At 49.3% G+C, this 14166-nt stretch overlaps 1 protein-coding gene across 1 annotated transcript in view; it reads right to left on the reverse strand.

Moving 5' to 3' along the window:
* LOC1273981 (protein serrate) overlaps window positions 1–14166 on the reverse strand; it is a 105941-nt gene that overhangs the window by 65367 nt on the left and 26408 nt on the right. The window lies entirely within an intron of this gene.

Here is a 14166-nt window from a genome sequence, read left to right on the forward strand (position 1 = left end):
ATGATTGCCCTTTTGCTGGGGCTTCCCAGCTGCGCCCGATCAAACTGCAGCGAGTCGCTGCGGTCGCTACCCTTCACACCCCTTGTCTTAGGCAAAATTAACCGTATTTACCGTGCAATTACAAACGATTCACGACTTTCGCCTCGTTTGTTTGCGGACAGTTGGGCAGAGCGTGTCCCGCGTGTGTAGGGCAGAACGGACGACAGCGTTGTAACGATGGTGCCCGGCAACGGTTGTGAAGAACTTTGCCACATTTTCTCGACATAGACACACACTTTTTTCCACTTCGAGTGGTTGCATGCAAACGCTCCGTATTTCAGACGTAGATATAAACACACTTCAACCACCGGCCCAGTGTTTGGTGTAATGAGCTAGGAAACATTCAAACGTACACACTTGAGAGTGGAGCTGCAGCGCGACTCACCAACACGGGAGTTCATAAGAACACGCGCCTGATTGAAAGGAAGCTTAGCGAAGCGTCTGCACCGAGCGGCGAATCTTCCGCTGAATTCGTAGCGACATGGACGGCATCGGGAAACGAGCGAGACGAGAACAATCCGTCCTCCTTAAACCTGATCCGTGTACGTATTAATTACCGTAACTTAATCGCTCGCCTCTTGGGCTATGATCCTCGGGTGCTTCAATGCTGCGGTGTTGGATCGTGCGCTCGTGACGGTGGACACGCATAAGGAACGGTGCCGGTGCCGGTGCCGTTGCGTGTGCTCGAGTTCTTGTTCTCACCCCAAGGCCGAAGGATACGCCCCGGAGAGGAGCATTTCCGGACCTCCGGATGGCTGGCTGGAGGCAAATCGCCACTAGCCTGCCACTTGTTTGCCAGGTTCGAGGAGCTCACGCAATCTCTCGATGCAGCCGATGGCAAATTGCCTGCAAACCCATTGCTCCTGCAGCGAGCAGCGGCATATGGCACGACAAGAGTTGATGAGCCTGATGCATGTGCGTGTATGTTTGTGTGGAATGCATCCTCTTGCTGCGAGTCTGGGTGATATCATGAATACTTAATGATTCTTACGCGGGATCGTGAGAATTGCCAGCCCGCCCCTAGACGGAAGAGAATAATTGGCTGTCTGATTTACTTCTGGCTCCGTTTCGCACCAGATGCGAACACTCCACTCACTACTGCCCGGTTTGAGTTCGATGTGTGAGTTAGCGTGTTTTGCGTATGCGCATTGTTTGCCAGGAAGTTCAGAAGTGACCCAAACCGTTCGTCGCTTGCTGATAGCTGTTGACTTCCCCGATGCTGCTGGGTTGGAAATAACGGGTACTAGCGACTCGCGATCGCGCAGGTTCCTTTTAAGGGCAGTGGCAGAAGTTCAAGCCAAATGCCCTACTCCCTTCCCAACCACTGCTGGAGGTGGAAAGTGTCAGTGATCTACCAGCGAAGGATATCTACCTGACATGTACGGGCGCGCGCGCGCTCCCGGGTGGAATGCAAATCTTGGCGTTTCGGCGCTACTTCTAAACACCTTCGCGTGCTAGCTCATGAATATGCACGATCCGTGCCGTCGTCGATTGGCCCATGCGCTGGGTGGAGTGTACCCCTCCTCCATCCCCGCTCACCTATATCAGAACAAAACACTTGCCAGCGCACTAACGCTTTCTTTGTGTGCCAAGAAGCATCTTCCCGGGAATCGGCAAGGATCTGGCTGCGAGGCTGCAACGATGGGAAGAAGGATGGGCCGTGGGCGCAGGAGCGGGAACAGCAGCGTGCAGTTGCAGCTTGTCCGTGCGGGTTCAAAGGTAGCCCACGCCGCGCCTGGAACGATGACGACGACGACGACGGCGACGACGACGTGTTCTTCGTGACGGTTACCCTCGACGCCGGAGCTGTTTGCTGATAGGGTAGCTGCCACTGCGCACGATTGCTGGCAAGTGGGCGCATCATCAAACCGACTGCGACTTGTGCTCGTGGCCGTGGGCTGGGGCGAGGGCGGAATGGCAAAGGGTCAGTAGCATGCATGTAAAGAAAGTCGTCAGCAGAACGGGACAACGGTGCTTCTTTTGTGGCGGTTGCACATTATCCTTGCATCATTTTTTTGCCCTTGTTGCCACCCTTCTCCTTCGCTCTGATTCAATCCAAAACGGCACTTTTGAGCGAGTATTTGGGTCTCGGTTGGCCGTCTCTAAATAACTTTTCACGTCGCATGATGGGAAAATAAATTTCTGTTAATCGTTCTCGAACCATACCGTGCCACAAGGAACGAAATTGCGCGGTAGAATGTGTGCTCCCTCACGAACTCGTGTGTGTGTGTTTGTGGTTGACTCGTTCTTACACCGGCAACAAAAAACAACAGAAAACTCCGACAAACGAACCAACAAAAGTACAGAACAAAACTCCTCTTAATCACAGTCGAAACTGCAACGGCAAACCGATTGCCGACTGCATAGGGCGCTTCGAACATTTGGTACACTACGGCATCCCAGATATCGCCAGATGTATTGTGTTTTGGATGATTCGTTAACAGGCGAGTCGTTCGCATTCGTAACCAACCAGAAGGCCGGTTACGTGCCGACACTGGCCGGCGGTAAGAAGGAATAGAACTTAAAACAATGGAATGTAGCAAAACAGAAAACAACGCGCAGAGCATGTGTAGCTTTTTGTTTTGTTTGTGAAACACAAACGGAGCAAAACAAACCAGAGCAGAGCCGAGGTTTACAATCCTGCTGAAGTGCAAAGCTGAACGGTTATAAAAACATGCCATAAAATATAATAACACGGTTTAACGGTTCCTGCTTCCTCGTTCTGCCTGTGCCGACTTCTTTAAAGGGCGCTTTCGTTAACATCTTCATGGTCAGTTTGGGTGATGTTGAGGTTCTTTGCTTTGTGGCAGCAATAGCGGCCCTAGATGATTAATTCAGTTAAATCGAATTGCAGGTAATTTTGACGGTCTGCTTGTTTAAAAGTGCATACCTTCAAAATTATGAGTAGCATGATGCATAAAACTATAGTTGAGCGATAGGTTTTGTAAAACAACATTACAACAACAACACTAACAATTTGAAGTGAAGCAAGTGAACTTTGCAAAGAATAATCATTTAATTCAGTGAATGAAACGAACGACTTCAATGCGCTAAAAGAGACGAACCCGCCTTATTAATAGATGGTGGTCACACTACCGTAAAACTTATGGACAGGGTGAGAAAAGGATAATTAAAATAACGATCATTAGAAGTGCAGAAGAGGTATCTGATTCGCTTTGCTATATTGATTTTTCTTCTCCAAATTCCATCCCAGCAAGAAGTAAAAGTAATGCGGCAAGAGTTTAGGTATTTTGGCTACACTTTTCCATACGGACTTGCAGATTGCGCAAGGGAAGTGCAGAACGGAGAAGTCAATAAGGGAAAGCACAAGGATCACTGGCAATGTTTCACGTGGTGAGATAGGGGTGGCGGAGGGGTATAGGAAGGAAATATTTCAAATTGATTAGTATTGGTGTTTCGTGTTCTGCACGGCAACAAAACGCAAAAGGGTAGATCGAAAGAAGGTGGCCGGTTTCGGTAGGAAATGCTAACTGTAGAGGCTTGCTTGTAGCAGTTTTGTTGTTTGTGTCATTTCATTCTCGTTGTCGTCCTTCGCCGTCGTCACCGTTCCTCCTTGTTGAGGCGCGATCGCGTTAAAGATCGCGTCGCCCCGGCCGTCCGCCTACCGGGCACTGCGAGCATTAAATTGAAGCCAATTAAGTGAATCAAGTTAATTTATTCGGTTTCTCCCAAATTTTACTCCCGAGCGGTTGCCTGACCCCACTTACCACCCGCTTTCCCCCCTCGTTCCACGAACTATTGAGCGATTGAGTGCGGTTCGTTCGATTGGTTCGTACGAATTGGAATCGGTATGCGATAGAATGGGAAGTGAGCGGACGGCAAGGACACGGGGGGATTGGGTGGGAGGGTTTGGTGCTGGAGGAAACGTGTGTTTGAATGCACTTCACAAATGGAGCTTTGGAAGTTGTGTTCACTTTCGTGCTGCTTGTGCCGGTAGCTGGCAGGACCTTTCTCACACTCAAGGCTCTGCTCGGTGGGCCTGTTTGGGCCTCCCTTTTGTATCTTTCACTTTGTGCTTATTTTGCTGAACCAGCCGTGTTCGATGATTTGCAGGCCGTGCGTCCCCTCTGCGTGTGCAGCACCTGTGCACGGACTCTCCGGTGCATTGTGCTTCTTGAGCATTCCCGTTCGCATGTCAGTCAATCAGCCGACGACGACGACGTCGACGGCGTCTTCGTCGGTAGTCGTCTGTCTTTGATGAAAAGATCTCTGCTGCCCTCTACCCTGCCCTCCACCGTACCGAGCTGTGTGAGAGAGAGAAAGATAGAGCTGTGGAACCCTTCAAAGCTTGCCGCTCTATCGACAGCAAGAAGCTACTGCCGTCACAAGTCCTCCTCAACCGCTCCCCAGCATGCATCCAGCATCCTTTCGGGTGGAAGGTTTTTGGTGAGCTGGATTGTGAATCAATATGGAACACGCAAAGCGCAAACGAGTACAAATCAGACAGCACTGATCAGACCCTCGGGCAAGGAGTGGAGTGCAGGGAGGGTTTGGAAGGGTTGGCTGCCATTGTGTGGTGGTGGTTTTGCTACCTCTCCGCCCTGCTGCTCCGGTTGGCATGCCAACATTCGTACAAGCAGCGCTTTCCGGGACGTGTGTTTCGATTTAATTAAAAATCCCATCGCCCGGTGCGCAAAACCGGGCCAACATTTGAATGAATCGAAGCGACGTTTTGACTGTTTTTTTCCTTCGCTCTTCTCCCTTTGATAAACATCACTCACCCGGTGGAGAAGTGAATCCCAGCGTGTAACCCTCCTCCTGCGAGGTGGAATTGAGCAAGCTGCCGCGGGTGGAGTTGACGTGATTGACGTGTGAGATATTGATTTTGAAAACCCTATAATTGGTCGCTTCTCATACGAGCCTGCACGCGGATCTGCGCGTTTCGGATTGAGTGCTTTAATTTTCGTTGTGCGTTTCTTAACCTCCGTCTACAATACAAGCAAACCTCTATCCCCCCTCGAGTGTGCAACGCCCACCAAACGCTACCAAAGCTGCCGCCACCGCCGCTGGCGCGTAGACTCGCTTCAGATGTTTAGATGTTATGTGTGTACCTTTTCTCTTGTCGGTGCGTTTGGCCGATGTTTAGGGAAAAAACAACCTCTCCCCCGGCTCCGAGAACCACCGCTGATTGACAGCTGTCACTTTGAACAATCGCTAACTTAATCATAACCGTCAAAAGTTTCCAATTAAAATCGGTACTGCAACGGACGGCGGTTGCGAAGAAATTGCATCTGGCCGCATTGGAAAGGTGCTGCAGTTTTCCCGGATTGGGAAAGATTTTCACTCGGCTTGCGTGTAACCTTTTCCCTGCACCCGTGCAGCCAACTTCAATTATCGCCAGATCGTTGGGACTGACAATGCACCAAGCGTGTATAGATCGATTGAAATCGGCTGCAGTGAGTGTAATTTATTGGATTGTGGTTTCAGCTTCTCTCTCTCTCTCTCCCTCACTCTGGAACACAGATAAGAGTAGGCAAGATAAGAAGCGGCTCGTTTTTCAATCATCGCTATTCCCTTCGGAACGATTTACGCGGGCAATGTGAAGCATTCGACAGCATTCGGAAGTTTCGCGCAAGCGCCGTCCCGTCCCAGTACAGCGCGCATTATCATTTCCACTCCGTCTGCCGAATGCCATCACACAATCCCCGGTGGTGTAATGCGATATCGTCTGACGGCTGGGTTGTTGAATGCGCTCAAAATGGGCCCACTATCACCACCGTCAGGACGGGGAGAGGGGAAATGTATCGAACTCCCATACACACTCACAATATCTAGAGATTCATCTTTAATTTATGTGTATGAGGAGTATCTTCCCGGTGGGCCGGTGCAGGTTTTGCACACACATTCCGCACTTGCGCGCGCGCGCGCGGAAGGTACGAGGAAATGCAATTAAACATTGCACCGTGCGATGTGATAAAATTATGCTTTTGCCGAGTTTGCCGAGCGTTCGCCTGGCGCGGCGACCAGACGGCGCGCTTACGCTGGCGACGCGAGCCACCTGTCCCCGTGTCGAGTAGTCTGGCAGTACAAAACAGATCGGCTACTATCGGTGTGTGCATCGGTTTGGACAGTCTCTACGCGAACTGGAGTGTATTACAATTATGCTGCCCGGACCGGGCTCCGATCGATCACGTCCTGCAACCCCGTCCCCCGGATCGTTTGTCCGTACGTGCAAACGGCGGCACAGAGCCGAGCGTTTCCTGTTACATATTTGTCCGCTCGTTGGTTTGCGACCGGGCAGGGTCTTTTTTGCGATTTTTGCGGTGTGGAGCAATGGCGAGATATAAATTTACACCGATATCGTCCTTTCACGTGTCGCCACGTTAACACATCACACATACACACACGCAGCATTGGCAACAACGACGCGCTCGTATCGCGCACCGCAAATCGATAATGCCAAGCAATCTGATAACCGTTTCGTTTCGGGATTGTTTTGCCGTTGAAAAGTGGCAAAAAATAAACGAATCGTTAACCAACACACAAAAGCCGCGGCCGATTGCAACACGATCGAAAAACGCGACCCCCGCGCTACACAACCCGCCCCCTCCAGCCATTCTGCCAGGGGCCATTCCCGGGGTGACCCCGCGTGTTCAACCCGGTCATCCGGAGGGTGTAAATCTGTGTCCCGGGTTTTGTTGGTTCACTTGCGCTGTGTGAGAGCGACGTGTGCACACACCCCCAGCGGGGAAAATCGTGCGTGGAGACATTGCCCCTCGGCGGGGGGGCATCTGCCCGAGGACGACGGCACCCGGCCTGCCCCCGGCGAGTGTGTACCCTGGGCGAAGGTTATTTCATACATTTATAAAATATCGATTTCGTTTCCGCTGCGATGCGCATTGCGCATCGATCGGATGATTTATCCACGCCGCGCGATGCCTATTGCCGCCGATGTTGCTCCTGCTCCGGTTGCTGCTGCTGCTGCCGATGGAGTTCGAGTGCAGAGTCCGGGCTCAGGCCGGTTTGTACAAGATCGCAAGATCGCTTCCCCCCTCTCTGTTCTGTTTCATCTTACGGGAGTTGCGCCCGCTCCCCGCCCGCTTCCGTCTGCCATTTTCAATTGCTTTTTGTTCCATTTATAAAATCATAAATAATGGACGATACAATGAAATGGTAATAACATTTACTCTTCCCGCGCTGTGGTTTCGGGCCCTGGTCATCTGGGAAGAAATGATCCTTTTTCATGTCGGCGTCGAGCAGGCAACAGGCGGAGAAAGGGGGAAGATCGCACAACAGCGGAAATCACGCCGGACCTCGCGTCGATGCTCGCGCAGTGAAGATATTGGATAATAACATTGATAGATCTAATAATCCGGTCCCGCTTCGCTTCGGCCGCATGGTCGTGAAGGAGTTTTGGTCCGTTTTTTTATCCGCTTCGCTAACCAGGCGCGCCACGACGACAGTTACCGCGGTGCAACGAGTTTTTCGTGAGACTATCCGCGGCCAATGCGACGAACGATGCGCGGATGCGCTTTCATATTTCATATTGGAATCGTTTAAACGCGGAGAAAGCTTTAACTAGGAGGTAAATTACACGCCCATTATTAGAATCGCTTGGAGTAGAGTATGGGTTCTGGGTGCTGTTCTGCTTTGTTCGAGAAAATGAATAAAAATCAAACTGAACTGGTTGATCTATACAAATGTGATTGTTCACAGAATGATAATTGCTCCCAATCCCCGATAAACATATCATTTAATTTTGCTGAAATCGATTACCATCCTCTAAGGTCATTATTTGGCAACCCATCACTTCAAACACCACAACGAAACACGTCAAAACACCTCCGAGACAGTCGGATTGATAGTGCACGGGACGTGAAAGTGCTCCCTGAGGCTGGCACCTCAAATCAATCCGTGTACCACATGGCAGCGAGCATCGCTTTACGTGTGTGACCATTTCGTATGTGCCCAGAGCGGGTTTTCGAGCGCATAGCGTGGAAAAACGATTTTGGGGGGATGATTTCGGAACCGCGCGTCCGGAGATATATTTCAGTTGTGAGGAATTTTAATGAGACGAAATGTTTCGCTTCTTTCGCCCAGTTCGCCAGTGTGTGTGTATGTGTGCGTCATCGCTTTTTTAACCATTTTAACCTCTTCCTTGTAGGTTTCTTTCTTCTAAGGCGATTCCGAACGCAGCTCTTTTCGCGTCCACTCTTTCGCACTGCTTTCGCGTTTTTCGCGATACACGCCACTTTTATCTGCATGAGAATTTTTGGCTTTTTGTCGATTTATTTTTCAGCACCATCACCACCACGCCATCGCCCAACCAGCGGCCAGCCATGAGAGTTTGGTGTTTGTTTCTTTCCTGCATTAGCAGCGCTGCAACAACAACACAAACCGCACACAAACACACTTACATACACTACCTTGTGCTCTCTTCTGCCGTGCCCAGGTCACAGTCGAACACAGTCGATGGGCAGCAAATCAATGGCCACATTCCCCGGCCACACTGTCAAGAACAGAAGGAAGTCTGCTTGTTAAAGTTTGCTCGGGTTTTTTTGAGTGTTGAATTAATCTGTAAAAAAAAAAAAACCCCATCAACCGAAGCACATAGACATACCGATTCCCTTTCGATTTTCGTTCGTCTGGGCACAGGTGATCGAATGGATAAGGCGAAAATGCAAGTCAAACTCCAAATTGCACAGTTTGAGGCAGTTGCAGAGGAGGAAGCAGGCCCGAAAAGTAACAGCCCCGAACGCACTGTGACTGTTCAAGAAGTGTGTGCTTGGCGGAAGTATATAAATATTTATTGCCAAAGCGAGCCGATTTTCTCACCGAAAGGGAAACCACTGTAGCACCACATACACACACACACACTGGAAGCAGTGGCGAGCAGTTGTTCCAACCCATTATATGGTAATGAGATTGCCAGTACGGCAAATACGGCAGGTAATAAAACGATTCGCTCCAAAATAAACACCCTCCACGCGATCGGTGGTGCATTGTGGTGCATCTTTATTTTGTTTGCGCACGTTCTCGGTGGCGGTGGTGGAGAAGGAGGCCCCGGACAATCTTTCCGTCCGGGAGTGGAAAACCATATAAAACACTTATTAAAATCCATTTGCCGGAATCGTTTCTTTATTGTTTGCCGGTTCTGTTTCGGGGTGTCCCGGCGGGGTTGGCCGGGGTGCACTACATGAGATATTGCCCAAATTAGGGAATCGAATTGAATTGTTACACACTGACAGTAATTTGTGTGCGCTGGGTGATGTGTGAACTCTTGTCCGGACAGTTTCGAGTTCGCGTTGCCTTTCGAGCTTTGATGAATATTTGATCGACGCTCATTATCGATTGAATGACGGGCCGAAAATCATCCCTCCCCCCCCCCCCTTCGGAATGAGCGATGATTGCATCCTGCATCGCAGCGGGAATGGGAGGATACATTTGTATACAAACGAGTTGCAAAACTCGAACCACACATCGCATGACGCACTCGAAAAAGATGCCACTCTTCATTAGTCAGCCGAAAACGGAAGCTTGCGTAGTGCCGAAGGGCACGAAAGACGAGCAACCGCAACCGGTACATGCTTGAAGGGATAGGTGAAACACAAAAAAGAAGCTATTTCCTCCCGAGCGATGCTGCGTTCTGCTGGTAATGATGTGGCAAATGCTTATCGAAACTGCTATATCGCGACTTCCCTGGCAATAAATTCCCGCAACTTTCCGGCTTCGCTTTCGGCCGATCGAAAGGATATGCTTAATAGAAATATCTTGTCAGAGGCTTGTTTGCGGACACGAGCTCGCAACAGGGGTATCAGGGTTTGGGGTGGTTTGGTTCGCAAAACCTATCTCCGATCAAGCAGCGCCTGGTGGAGGAACTAGGCAAATGGGCAACCCTTTTTTATGTGTGTGTGTGTGTGTGTGTGTGTACACGAGTACCCGCGTGCACATGTTTTCAATGTCGAGCTGTGGCAGACGAGCGCCACACTAGAGCCGCTCCGTTAGCAATAAGCATTTAATTAACCAACCGGGAAACACTGAAGCACAGGGTCGAGTGCATCGAGCTAAGGTAGTTGGCTTTTTGTATGTGTGTGTGTTTGTGTATATTATTTGCTTTTGTTGTGCCAGCACGTGAAGAGGAAATTGAGATGTCGACGCGACGATGGTATAATAGAAAATTTTGCACAAAAAACAATCTTCCACCCCGGCAACGGTCCAACACAATCGATCGATCTAGATTCGACGCGCGATGGGAAGGCATAGAGGCTGGGGACGCGATGCTGGAGATACTGATCATCGCTGCATTGAGCTTTTTTTTCTAGCATCGCTCGTGTCGCTTAAGGGCAGAAGTGTACAGCAAAATGTTGAGAAGTATTTAGCCGGTCGTTTATCGTTAGTAATTTTGTGCCGAGCTGCACCGGGAATGCTTTGCAGCCGCCAGGAAAAGAATAAAATTATGTCCTCCCCCGGAATGGGGCTGCTGCTGGGGATGATGATAGTTGCTTCGATAGCTTCCAAGCACGGTCGACTGTGGGTCGATACGAGTAAGAAAGCTGTATTGTGTGGTTTTTTTATCTTTCTAATTACAGCACCCAACGTAACGTTCGGTTAGCACGCTGTGGGCGCCGTTATTGTTCCGTTAAATGGGCACAAGCTCAATTTAGTCCTATCCGCCGTTTAGCCGATCGCGCATAAATCATGCAACTTTTGTCAGCACAAAAACAGTGCAGCAACAGCAGCAGCACCAGTTACTAAAACTGGAGAGAAAAAATGAGTCCAACCCATCTGGTGCAGGGTGGCTTCAGATATCAAACAGTCCGGCACATTCAATGCTGCTTTTGTTGCAACATAGACAGCAGCGAGTGTACGGACAAAAAAATGAAACAAGCGAAACGAATTGAAGCATAAAATATAGTTGCACAAAATACGCCCTACTCGATGCCTTCGCGGGACAGGAGTAGGTTTTTTTGTTGTTGTTGTCCGCTCGTCTTTCTGACGCTGCTATCAAGGCGTGTAGCGGGTGTAGGTGCTGCATCTGATGACCGTGCAAAGCACTGCCCTTCCCTCCTAGCGCTAGTGCTTCTGTTGTTTGCTAATACCATTTTGTGCCCATGATGAGAACGGGAACCAACCGGGCTCCAGGTTTGACGAGCTCGCTAGTGTTAGAGAGCGTAAGCAGTAAGAAAAAAGCGGGAGTACGAGAGCCGGATAAATTAGTTAGCCAGTCGATCAACGTTTTTCTTTCGCCGCTATTTTCCTGCTGCTCAGTACGATCGGAAGATGCATTCGAGCCCCTGCCCATAGGTCGCTCGAGTCATCGGTCACAGAATGGCACCAAACCAAGTGCGCGCGCACACTCCTGCTGTCGATTGGGATTTTGCCCTTTCGTTGCTCGTTCCAAAGTGTGAGTGCTGTCGAGCGATGGCAAGCAAGAGGGGATGGTGTTCGTTTTAATTTAACGCCCCACCGAACTGACCAACAAACAGTCCGGCCGAGTGTGTCGGGAGAAATTAATAAGAGCGATCGCGGTGTACCAATTTTTCGCCTCCCGGTGGCAAACGGAACTGTATGAAGCCGTTTTCGTGTTTTGGATAGATAGTGGACACAACAGAACGGCCAACGATGATGATGATGATGACGATGATAATGAGCATCGATGACGACGAACCAAGGCGAGTTGATCGGGCAAAACTGATTACAGTTTTCGTGCTTCATGAAATGTTACGCGAAGCGGAGCGTTTTCATTGGCGAAACGCTTGATGCAACTGCATTTGGAAAAAGCTGCAAAAGCATCGTGATTTACTCTATTTTTTAGACTCCATGCGAACCTTGCTATGTGGATAGAAAATATAAATCATGCAACAGTTTTTAATCGAAGCCTCGTTGCATTATTCAGAGTAACATTTTCTGATCGCTTTACTTGCGCGGAGCAGCATTACTACTTAGTTCTGTGTAGAAAACGGCTAGCGTTTGCATTAGGCAGAATGAAAATGGAACATAAATCTCCGTCTGCCGGAAGAAAATTCTTCGCTTCAATTTAAATTGACCCGTTTTGTGGTGTCAGTTCCCCCGTTCGTCTGAAGGTGTCCTGTGTGTGTAAATGTGTGCTGTGCCCGAATAAAGAAGAAGAGAGCTGGAAAAAACAGGCACACACCAAAATGCTCTGCTTACACAACGAAACCTCGCCAGCAGCATCAATCACGGTCCATATTCATCGCAACGCCACACAGGAGCTGCTCCAGCGGGACGATCCCGCAATGCCGTCCACGATCGTAGTCCGGTCCGGGTGAGTCCACCGCTAACGTGTCGTAAGTACAAGCCATCTAATTTGAATTCAATCGAATTCCAATCCAAAATCAAGCAATAGTGCCACCGAAAAAGGGCAAATGAAAAATTTGAATTGAATTCCGCGTTGGCCCGCGTTTGGCAAGTGATCCTGCATAAACTAGCACGGATCGATCTGGATAGACAGTTGAGATCTGTTTTTTCCCCCACTTCCTCCCTCCTTTTCTCAGCTATTTTGCAGATATTGCAACCGTATTTGTGTGTGTGTGTTTGCGTGGAGATCGCTGAAGTATGCTGATTAACTCGAGCAGAAGGCTGTCTGTTGGGCTGGGGCAAAAAAAAAACTATCTCCCTTCACCTTCCCCTTTGACAGGACGGGGCAGATTTGAAGGCTGTGCAGCAGTGAGTACGGCACAGATACAGTGCGGAATTTATGGCACGGTGCTGGGTATCTCCTGCGCACTGGGGAGATGATTGAGACGGTTCGATTGCGAATGGCGGGAAAATATAGGCAGATCTTTAATCTACTTCCAATCCGTGCACCGATGCGTACCGTTGCATGCATGAAGTGTACACCATGTGTGTGTGTGCACATTTATGCTGCAGCGGTTTGTGTGCGTGCTCGTGTGTGAGCTATCCTTCGCAACCGGACAGTTACAGGGAGTGCTCGGGCAGCGACGCGATCGCGATCGGTTCGTACCGCCAAGTCCGTCAAGTCAGCGGTGAAACGAGTCAATTTTAATGCACTGCGATCGTTTCGGTTGCACCGCAGCCAGAGGAATCGCACCGAAAAAGGTTAAAACGAGCACGGTTTCGCGCACAGTGCAGAGGGTGCGAGAAAAATGTCTGCTAAACTGGTAAATTAACAATGCTTTACATGGGCTGTGCGATGCTTGGCTTATTGTAGGAGAGGAGAAAACCTACGTACGCTCACACTGCACTACTACTGTGTCTCGGTGTAAGCGAGACCCATCTAGGACGAACGATTATGATTAATGTTGACAAAGTATGCAAGATATTTTCATTATCGTTATTGAGTGTTTCATAAATGGTACTGGTCGGGACGGTGATCGTGCCGCTGCAAATCTGCATGGTTTGCCGGTCGATCGGTAACTTGACTCGCCAGGCAGTGGCGAAGGGAATCGAAACGTAATAGTGGTTTTTGCAAACGTGAAACAAGCATGGGTGGTCGTTTGAGTGTGCACGAGAGATACGCCAAGCCATTACGATGTGGGGAAGTGTGGGATTTGCAATTTGTCGAAGTTAAAATGGAGGGAGAAAAGGTTCTGTTCTCCTGTGTGTACCTATGCACAGACTGCCTTTTGTGGTTGCGTTTCGAGTGGAAAACCTTCACGTTTGCATTTCATACACACTTCTAAAGCACGGCGTGTAAAAAAAAGTCGATAAAAGGGAGAGAAATGTAAGCCATACATTTACATCGAATAAAGTGTCAGCGATACTTAAAACCATCTTATCGCTTCTTTTCTCTGATTAATCTGACTCAGTCGCGGGATTGCGCGTTCGTTCATGCGAGTCCATTATCAAACTTCGATACTGCCAATTGCATGTAGCTTCGAATAGCGGGTTAACTGCTTGCGTTCTTGTTGTACGAAGCGACCGGTTCGAAATTTACATTCCGCCGACATGCGATGCGAGACCAAATAATAACAAGCAAAGAAGTAATTATCAGAAACATCGATCTCGAGCTTACAGGTGAACGAGAGAATAAAGATTCGAGCACCACCGAAAACGAAACCTTCGAAACATTTCGCGAGCAATGCGAAACAAATGACTTCAACGCACGCAGTACGTAGGAAAAGCGACGAACCCTCTCTATGTGTGGTGGATCCCTTTTGTGGTTCGACATTCGATGACAGTATA

Source organism: Anopheles gambiae, chromosome 2, assembly GCF_943734735.2.
Source record: "Anopheles gambiae chromosome 2, idAnoGambNW_F1_1, whole genome shotgun sequence".
Classification (NCBI taxonomy): domain Eukaryota; kingdom Metazoa; phylum Arthropoda; class Insecta; order Diptera; family Culicidae; genus Anopheles; species Anopheles gambiae.